Source organism: Pan paniscus, chromosome 11 (assembly GCF_029289425.2).
Source record: "Pan paniscus chromosome 11, NHGRI_mPanPan1-v2.0_pri, whole genome shotgun sequence".
NCBI lineage: Eukaryota > Metazoa > Chordata > Mammalia > Primates > Hominidae > Pan > Pan paniscus.
The window spans coordinates 93,831,769-93,840,890 of NC_073260.2; the positions used below are offsets into that span (position 1 = coordinate 93,831,769).

Sequence of the window (9,122 nt, forward strand, 5' to 3'; positions counted from 1 at the left end):
TCCAAAAATATAGCAAGAAAATTAAGCAAGGTTGCTGTTTAAGAAGTAATGTGTATAGAGTCTGAAAGTGTTTCAAAGATGAGTGAGAAATAATGTCAAATGTTGCTGATAGAACAATAAGTTAAGGACAGAAAAATAATGAATTCTTTAGTAATTGAAATGAAGATTATTGGTGCACTTGATCAAAGCATTTTAATATTTGTTTATACCTCATTTCTAAGTGGCAAATTTCCCAAAGCAAGTCACATGTTTAAGCCCAGATCCAAAGGGTAAAGAAACTCTACCTTCCAATGGGAAAAAAAAAATTCAACTTTATATGGCAAAAAGTGGTTATGCAGGATGGGAAAAATTATTTTGCCATTTTGCAAACAATTTAACATGACCTGAAATCCTATAGACATTAAAAAGTTCCCAAAATGACATTATAGACATAATGCTCAGTGTCAGTCATTAGAGAAATGAATATTAAAACCACATGAGATGTCAGTGCATGCCCTCTCAAGTGGGTTAGTACTAAAAAGAAAATGGCAAGTGTTGACAAGGATGTGGAGCATCTGTAACTCTTGGATATTGCTAGTGGGAATGTAAAATGGTACAGCCACTTGTGCAAATAGTTTGTCAATTTCTTGCATAATTAAAGATGTGATTACTGTATAACTCAGAAATTAAATTTATAGGTTTTTAGCCAAGAATAAGGAAAACACATTTATGAAAAACTTCTACGAGAATGTTCATAGGAGCTTTATTTATAATGATCCAAATTGTAAACAACCCAAATATTCATTACAAATTGTGAGTATATCTAAATTATGAATGATTAAGCAAATTGTGGTATCTCCATTCAGTGAAATGGTACTTAGTGATAAACATCACTTAGCGTATTGATATATAAAAGAGCACAAGTATCAAATGTATTCTGAAAGTGAAAGAAACCAGACACACAAGATTACATATTTCACTTATTTGAAATTCTCAAAGAGGCAAAACCATCACAAAATAAAGAAGATTAGTGGTTTCCTGGAGCCAGTAGATAGGGCTAGTGAATTGTCTTAAAAAAGGTGCATTACCAAACTCTTTATGTTACTATTTATGTTACCAAACTATTTATTCCTCATTTAAAATTCCTTTGGTCAAAAATGCATTGCATTGTGGATTTATAATGAGTGAAATTTATTATACAGAAATTGAAAATATAACCAACTGAAATAAAATAAAAGATAATAAAGTATGCTATGAACAAGCTTATGTAATAACAATTTGGGTAAAGTAGACAAAGTTTACGAAAAAATCACAACTTACCAAAACCAACTCAAGAAATAATAGAAAATGTGGTCATCAACAAAGCCTGAGTCCTTTCCTCTCGCTCTCCTCCCTAAACAGCATGAGCTTCACCACTTGCTCCACCTTCTCCACCAACTACGGGTCCCTGGGCTCTGTCTAGGTGCCCAGCTACGGCGCCCAGCCGCCAGCAGCGTGGCCAGCGTCTATGCAGGCAAGGGCTCTGCTTCCTGGATCTCCGTGTCCTGCTCCACCAGCTTCCTGGGCGGCATGGGGTCCGGGGACCCGGCCGCGGGGATGGCCAGGGGTCTGGCAGGAATGGGAGGCATCCAGAACAAGAAGGAGACCATGCAAGACTTGAACGACGGCCTGGCCTCCTACCTGGACAGAGTAAGGAGCCTGGAGACCAACAACAGGAAGCTGGAGAGCAAAATCCAGGAGCACCTGGAGAAGAAGGGACCCCAGGTCAGAGACTAGAGCCATTACTTCAAGACCATTCAGGACCTGAGGGCTCAGATCTTTGCAAATACTGTAGACAATGTCCCCATCGTCCTGCAGATGGGCAATGCCAGACTTGCTGCTGATGACTTTAGAGTCAAGTATGAGACAGAGCTGGTCATGCGCCAGTCTGTGGAGAACAACATCCATGGGCTCTGCAGGGTCATGGATGGCACCAATGTCACTGGGATGCAGCTGGAGACACAGTTCGAGGCTCTCAAGGAGGAGCTGCTCTTAATGAAGAAGAACCACGAAGAGGAAGTGAAAGGCCTGCAAGCCCAGATTGCAGCTCTGGGTTAACTGCGGACGCAGATGCCCCCAAATCCAGGACCTTGCCAAGATCATGGCAGACATTCGGGCCCAATATGACCAGCTGGCTCAGAAGAACCGATAGGAGCTAGACAAGTACTGGTCTCGGCTGATTGAGCAGAGCACCACAGTGGTCACCACGCAGTCCGCTGAGGTTGGACCTGCTGAGGTGACGCTCACGGAGCTGCTATGTACAGTCGAGTCCTTGTAGATAGACCTGGACTGGATGAGAAATCTGAAGGCCAGCTTGGAGAACAGCCTGAGGGAGGTGGAAGCCCGCTACGCCCTGCAGATGGAACAGCTCAACGGCATCCTGTTGCACCTGGAGTCAGAGCTGGAACAGACCTGGGCAGAGGGGTAGCACCAGGCGCAGGAGTACTAGTCCCTGCTGAACATCAGGGTCAAGCTGGAGGCTGAGATCGCCACCTACCACCACCTGCTGGAAGATGGCGAGGACTTCAATCTTGGTGATTCCCTGGACAGCAGCAACTCCATGCAAACCATACAAAACGCCACCCGCCAGATAGTGAATGGCAAAGTTGTGTCTGAGACCAACAACACCAAAGTTCCGAGACATTAAGCCAGGAGAAGCAGGGTGCATGAGGCCAATGAAAAGTTCAGAGGTCACTGGGTGTCAAAACAAAAAGAAAGAAAAGAAAAGAAAGAAAGAAAGAAAGAAAGAAAGAAAGAAAGAAAGAAAGAAAGAAAGATCTAAAAAATATTATGAGGAAATTGAATTCTAAATAACACTTTCCAAAAACAACAAATTCCAATCTCAGATGGTTTGCAAGTAAATTTGTACAAATAAATATGGTAGAAATATCACTAAAATTGCATAAACTCAGAAAGAACTAACAAAGAGGAACATTTGCCAACTCATTTGAGGAGGCCAGCATAATTTTCATATAAAATTTGACCAAAAAAAAAAAGCTAGGTAAAAAAGGAAAAATTGCGGAACAGTATTTAAATAAACAATTGCATGAATAAACCAAGGAGTCCTGAACAAGTTATTAGCCATTCAAATCCAATGATACATAAACTATACTGCATCATGTATAGATAATACAATGTGTGACAATATCACATAAATGAAAAATGCAATATACTTGAACATCAACTAGTAATTCAATATAATATGCAACTTAATAACAAGTTATTTTTTCAATAGGTGCAGAAACATTTTTGATAAAATTCAACAAATGGGCATGATAAAAATTAAGTCTCAGCAAAATAAGCATAGACATGAATATTTTTAATCTGAAAAACCACATCAACAACAAAAAAACTGTACAACTAAAACATAAGTTACTGGAAAAATATGTAATGCTTTTCCTGTAAAATTGGGTAAAAGTCATATGTGTCCAGTATCAAAATTTCTGCTTGTCACAGACCAGAGTCCTATCTAATGCAAGAAGGCAATAAAAAGAAATAGACTATTAATGCAAGAAATGCATGAAGCTGACATTTATAAACAGCTAACATAATTGTTTCATAGAAATCTAAATGATACATTATTAACAAACTAATTTAGAAAATTTGACCTGTACATAATGAATATACAGTAGTCCCCCACTTACTCATGGGACATGCTTTCCAAGATCCCCAGTGAATGCCTGAAACCTTGTATAGTACTAAAACCTATATATACAATGCTTTTTCCTATAAAAATGTACCTATGATAAAGTTTAATGTATAAGTTAGGAAGAGTACAAGATTAACAACAATAAATAACAATAGAACTCACAATAATACAGAAGAATTATAACAATATGCCAACATCACTACTCTTGTGCTTTGGGTCATTATTAAGTAAGATACAGGTTTCTGGAACATAAGCATTGTGATAGTGCAACAGTTAACAGATAACCAAGAAGGCTACTTAAGTGACTAAGGGGTGGTGAGTGGCTTCTACAGCATGAATATGCTGAACACAGGAAGGATTCCCATCCCAGGCAGGAGGGAGCTGGATGACTTGAGAATTCATCACTCTGCTCTGAACAGTGTGTAATTTTAAACTTATGAGTTGTTTACCTGCAATCTTTCATTTAATATTTTCAGACAATGGTTGCCTGTGGGTTACTGAAACCTACAACCATGAAAAGCATAACCGTGGATAAGGGGAGACTACAATAGAAATAAATCATTGTTATTTTTTTGAGACTTTTATACTGACAAATTTAATTCCAGGCTGGATTAGACGTTGTTGGGATTTTGGGCATGTAAACCATCAATTCATGTCCCATATGTTTACAGACTGGAAAAAAAAAAGTCAGAAGTTCTGCTGCCCTCTAGGAGTACAGGTTTACCATCATCCTCTTGGGACAGTCACAAGAAGGGTAATGAGAAATGATATATTTCAGATGGGAAAACAAAGATCCCCAACAATATCTGTATGGGGTTACTTCTCTCAGAAATGAATTTGAGCATAACAAAGCAATGTTCTCTTCCTTCAAAACAAGGGCTATCTGGCTTTGGAATTGTTATGAACCAATGACATCTGTCTGCCTCCCTTTCTTTCCCTTTCTGAATGCAGATGTTTACTGTGGTTATCCTTTGTCTTGTTGATGTGCATTGGCTGTGTGTGGAGGAAAATAATTTCTCTTTTTAGTCCATATTTCTCCATATTTAGATAAACCTCATTTGTAACTTCTGTGTAGATGGTCATGACCTCTAACTTTGAGCCTGATGAGCTGATGGCATAAGAATGTGATGGTGCCTTCTTTGGGTGGAGGTGAGGAAAATATATATTTTGAATATGAAAAGGAGGAAAATGAATATTTGTCTCCAGGAGTGTGAAAAGTGTTCTGTTGCATTCTTGACAATTTTTGACTCCATTTTTTTTCAGTTATAGAATTATATAATACACTCATTGCCATGCGAGATCTTTGCCTCTTTAACTTTGGGCTTGGCCACATAATTTGCTTTGTTATGGAACATGAGCTAAAGTGACACATTCAAGAAGAAACTTGAAATTACATTTTGTGATTGAGCTCAGCCCTGCTTTCTTCCTTTTTGCTATGGTAATTGGCATGTTCACAATAGGGCTGCCCTCTTTCCAGAGATAAAATTCACTGGGAGCTGTGCCAGGCACTACCTACAAAAGCTGCAAGGGCAGCAGTTATAGTTGAACTGCAGATGGTGTCATGTGAATTGAGCAAGAAATGACCATAATTGCAATAAGCTTTGGGGGTTACTTATTACAAAGCAATGCTGACAAGTACATAAATCTGCCTCACAAAATGAACCATTAAATATTCTCTATTCTAAACTGAGTCAGACACTCTGAGAAAGAGTTGAATATCAACAAAGAAAATTAAGCCTCTGGACTTCCAGGTTCATATAATTTACAAATATTCATTGAGTTTTAATTTTAACTAAGGAAGCATGCTGGGATATACAAATACAAATGTGATCCATTTTGTGTCTTCAAATAATGTAAAATTTTAGTGTGGTGAAAATTCAGAAATATAACTGCTGCAAGATGTGATTTTGTAGTTAAAACAATGGAAGCACAATTCTGGTTGTAAGAATACTAAGAAGTGAGGAGAAGACTACCTCCAAACTTACTATCAGGTGGTGATCTCATGAAACAAAGAGGGTTTAAGAAGTGCATGAGAAAAGGTAAGAAATGCTAAATGTGATGGATTTCCCTCTACTCTGTTGACTTAATTCCTTCCTTTGCTTTCTAACATTAAGCTTTACTTCCCTAATTTTTTTGTTGTTTGTCTTTTGCTTTAGGAAACTTGTTAGTAAGAAAAAGGAGACTGCTATCAGATGGAAAGAAATACTAAAGGCCGAATTGGGACTTAAACTCAAGTCTTATATTGACATTGAAAAATCATATTACACATGTGTTGAAATTCCACAGCAACTAAAACATATAAAGTAAGCTCCAAACTATTCATTTTACCTAGGCACAGTTTTTTTTCCAGTTTAATAATTAGTAGGGAAAAGCAAAGAAGCCAAAAAAAAAAAAAAAACTAAAACTTGATTCAGAGAAAAGGTCTTTTCTTCTCAAGTTACAAAAGTATATCAAATTAAAACTCCCCAAATTTTTGAAATAATTTATAAAATATATAAATAGTTACATATTTGTATAATGTGTCATTGTAATACTGGAAATATGTAATACTGTGAAATCTATGCCCATTTCGAACAATGATACAATGTGTAACTCAACTCTCAACATCTCAGCTGAGTGTATATATCAATTTTTAAAATCGCCAGAGTCAGAACATGATTGCTTGCTTGAGTTAAACAAGTCCCTGGAATAAAACTGTGCTCAGCATAATAACTTCTTCAGGTTTATTTGGATATGTCAGGGGTTGACAAGCTAATTTACAGAATTGAAGAGTTGGAGGGTTTATTATAGACAATATTTTACAACCACATCTCATTAGTAGTTTGGAAATTGAAGACCAGGGAGATTAAATTACTTTCTCAGAGATAGAGGTAATTAGTAATATAGCCAGGCTTCTATCTTCTAATATCATTCTCTATTCACTATACCTCAAGTGTAGATATACATACAGGCTAAGTGTTGCTTTCTCTTTTTTTAAATTGTAAACCTGGTAGGTCAACTCCAGCAGGTGGATGCTGACCAGGATGGCCCTGGGGAAGTTCTGTCTTTTTATATTGCTCCAAGAACCACTAGGTCATGTCTGTCCTGTTCCATCTCCAGGATAGAAGATAATTCTCCCAAAATGCTTCTGTATTCCTCTGAAAAAAAAAAGGAGTGTGCTGTAGGAAAGCAATCTCAAAATCACCAAATGCAATTGAATTAAAATGTTTTGTGCCCATTTATTTAAAAACAACACAATTACAGACTGTAGCTTCCCAAGAATGTGTGTACACTTTTATATATGAGTCTTTGGTGTGGTAAATATCAACTTAATGACCTTGGTTTTCTGAAGTGAAAGAAAATTTGGGGCTTTTTGGGAGTAATCAGAAATTGATATATTCAGAATATGGATATATGGCTACAGTATTCATCCTCTATCACTAGGCTGTGTCTTGGTCACTGTGATAACAAATGAAATAGTGTTAGTTTGGTTTTTTAGTATTTTAGTAAACAAAAACCTCTTTCCATTAGGTTGTAAGGGCTAATTGCAAGGATAAAACAGTTTTGTAAGCTGATAAATTAATTATAATTTATTTCAGAGTTGAATAATAAATCTACAATATGTTTGGTTACTCACATTGTTTTGTTATCCCCTCTGAACTAAGTATTAATTCTTTCCTACTCTCCTGACTCCTCCGATGTGTACTTCAGCTTCTCTCTGGGTCTTATTTTCTTCTTGCTTGTATAATTCTTTCTAAATTTGCTGCATTATCTATGTGAATTTTATACTCAGAACCTCTTGGGAATCTGAGGCTGGCTGGAAAGTCACTATATATTGGGAAGATTTACTTCACTAGACACCTTAGTAAAAGAAGCGTATCAGTTCCCTAATCTGTCAATGGTAGTCTTTAGATAACAAGCTGATTTTGGTTTTCAATCCAATGTGGCAAGGATAACAAGGCCATGTGATTAAATCAGGTCGACACAAATATAATTATGATAATAATACTAGGTAAACTTTTCTAAGTGCTTAATATGTGTCAGGCACATTTCAAAGCACTTTGCATATATTTGCCTATTCAATCTTAATTGCAAATCCATGAAGTTACAACCATTACTACTCCCAATTCATAAACGAAGTTCTGAAGAGTTTAGTTGTTTGTCCAAGAGAGGATAAATACTAAGGCATTACTTTTGATTTTTTAAAGACAGGAACTTTAGACTTTGCACCACCATATATTTAGCACTCTCCTGAATTCACAGGGATACAAAACTAATTAAATCACTTTGAAAACTATTACGTGATATTTGCATGTACATTATTGTTAGTAATATAGTACTCTACTATAATATAGTACTCTACTACCTATGTTTGCCTTCCTAAATTGTGTAATGTCTGTGTCCACACAACTGGGATTGTTTGAAACTTCTAATAGATAAAACTAATAACAACATTTAGAGACATAATTGCTCTCTCCTGAAGATTATCTTGTCATCTCTTTTCTATGTGCAGCAGTCCTGCTTCTTTTATGAAATAATCCATTCACCACCTAGTATGGTTCTTGTTACACTGGAGGTCACATCACCACAGTGACAAGCTTGTGATTAATTCCTGGACAATCGTGTGACCTCTGGTTACACATATTGAGCTAGGAACGGACATGAAGTCCAACTTGAACCAGTCAGAGCCTTTCCCTTTGATGTTAGATATAAATAGTAGGAGAAAAGTATCTGTCATTCCTTTGAAGCAAGTATGTTAAGATACTGCAACCTGGAGGTCCCTCTAAGCACAATCTCACATGATGCTATTATGAGAAAAACCAAGGAATGTAACATCTCCTCAAGCAAGGACCCCCAAACTAGAAAGAAACCAAGAAAAAAAGGAATGACTCAGACAAGGCTAGCTTGCTGAGTACATGAGTTAGTTACAACTTACATACAAGGCATTACTGGGTAGCAGCAGGACAACTCCAGAGATCTGTCTCACTACCTGCCCCTAAGTTGTTTTTAAGATAATTTTTCAGCTATTCGTCTGCTGTGTGTAATGAAACTATTTTTATTGTCATTATGTTCTCATATATGTTCTGGGATGTTTAGGTTTTTAGGGACATCTGTTCCTCCTCTAGGCACCATGGCCTAGAAGGTACATTTCTCATAACTCACCATAAAAAAGAAGTGAGGCTATGGCTCTGATAATCAGCTTGATTTAATTATTACATATTATACACCTATAGGGAAACATCATATTGAGTCACACAGGTATGTAAAATTATGAATTCTTAATCAATAATATTAATAAAAAGAAAAATTAAAATTACTTTTAAAATTCTTATAGGGAGGAAAAGTTTCTATGCAGTGTATAGAATAACATAATACCTTGGAAATCAAGAAAATGAAAGTTTAATTTTGCGCTACCAGCTTACCCTGTGAGGTATTTGATGCTTGCTTGTTTTCAATTATACAATTCATAATTCAA

At 36.6% G+C, this 9,122-nt stretch overlaps 1 pseudogene; it reads left to right on the forward strand.

The window, feature by feature from the left end:
* The first annotated feature begins 1,381 nt into the window (after nucleotides 1-1,381).
* Nucleotides 1,382-3,365, forward strand: LOC100995380 (keratin, type I cytoskeletal 18-like; annotated as a pseudogene).
* Nucleotides 3,366-9,122: the final 5,757 nt, after the last annotated feature.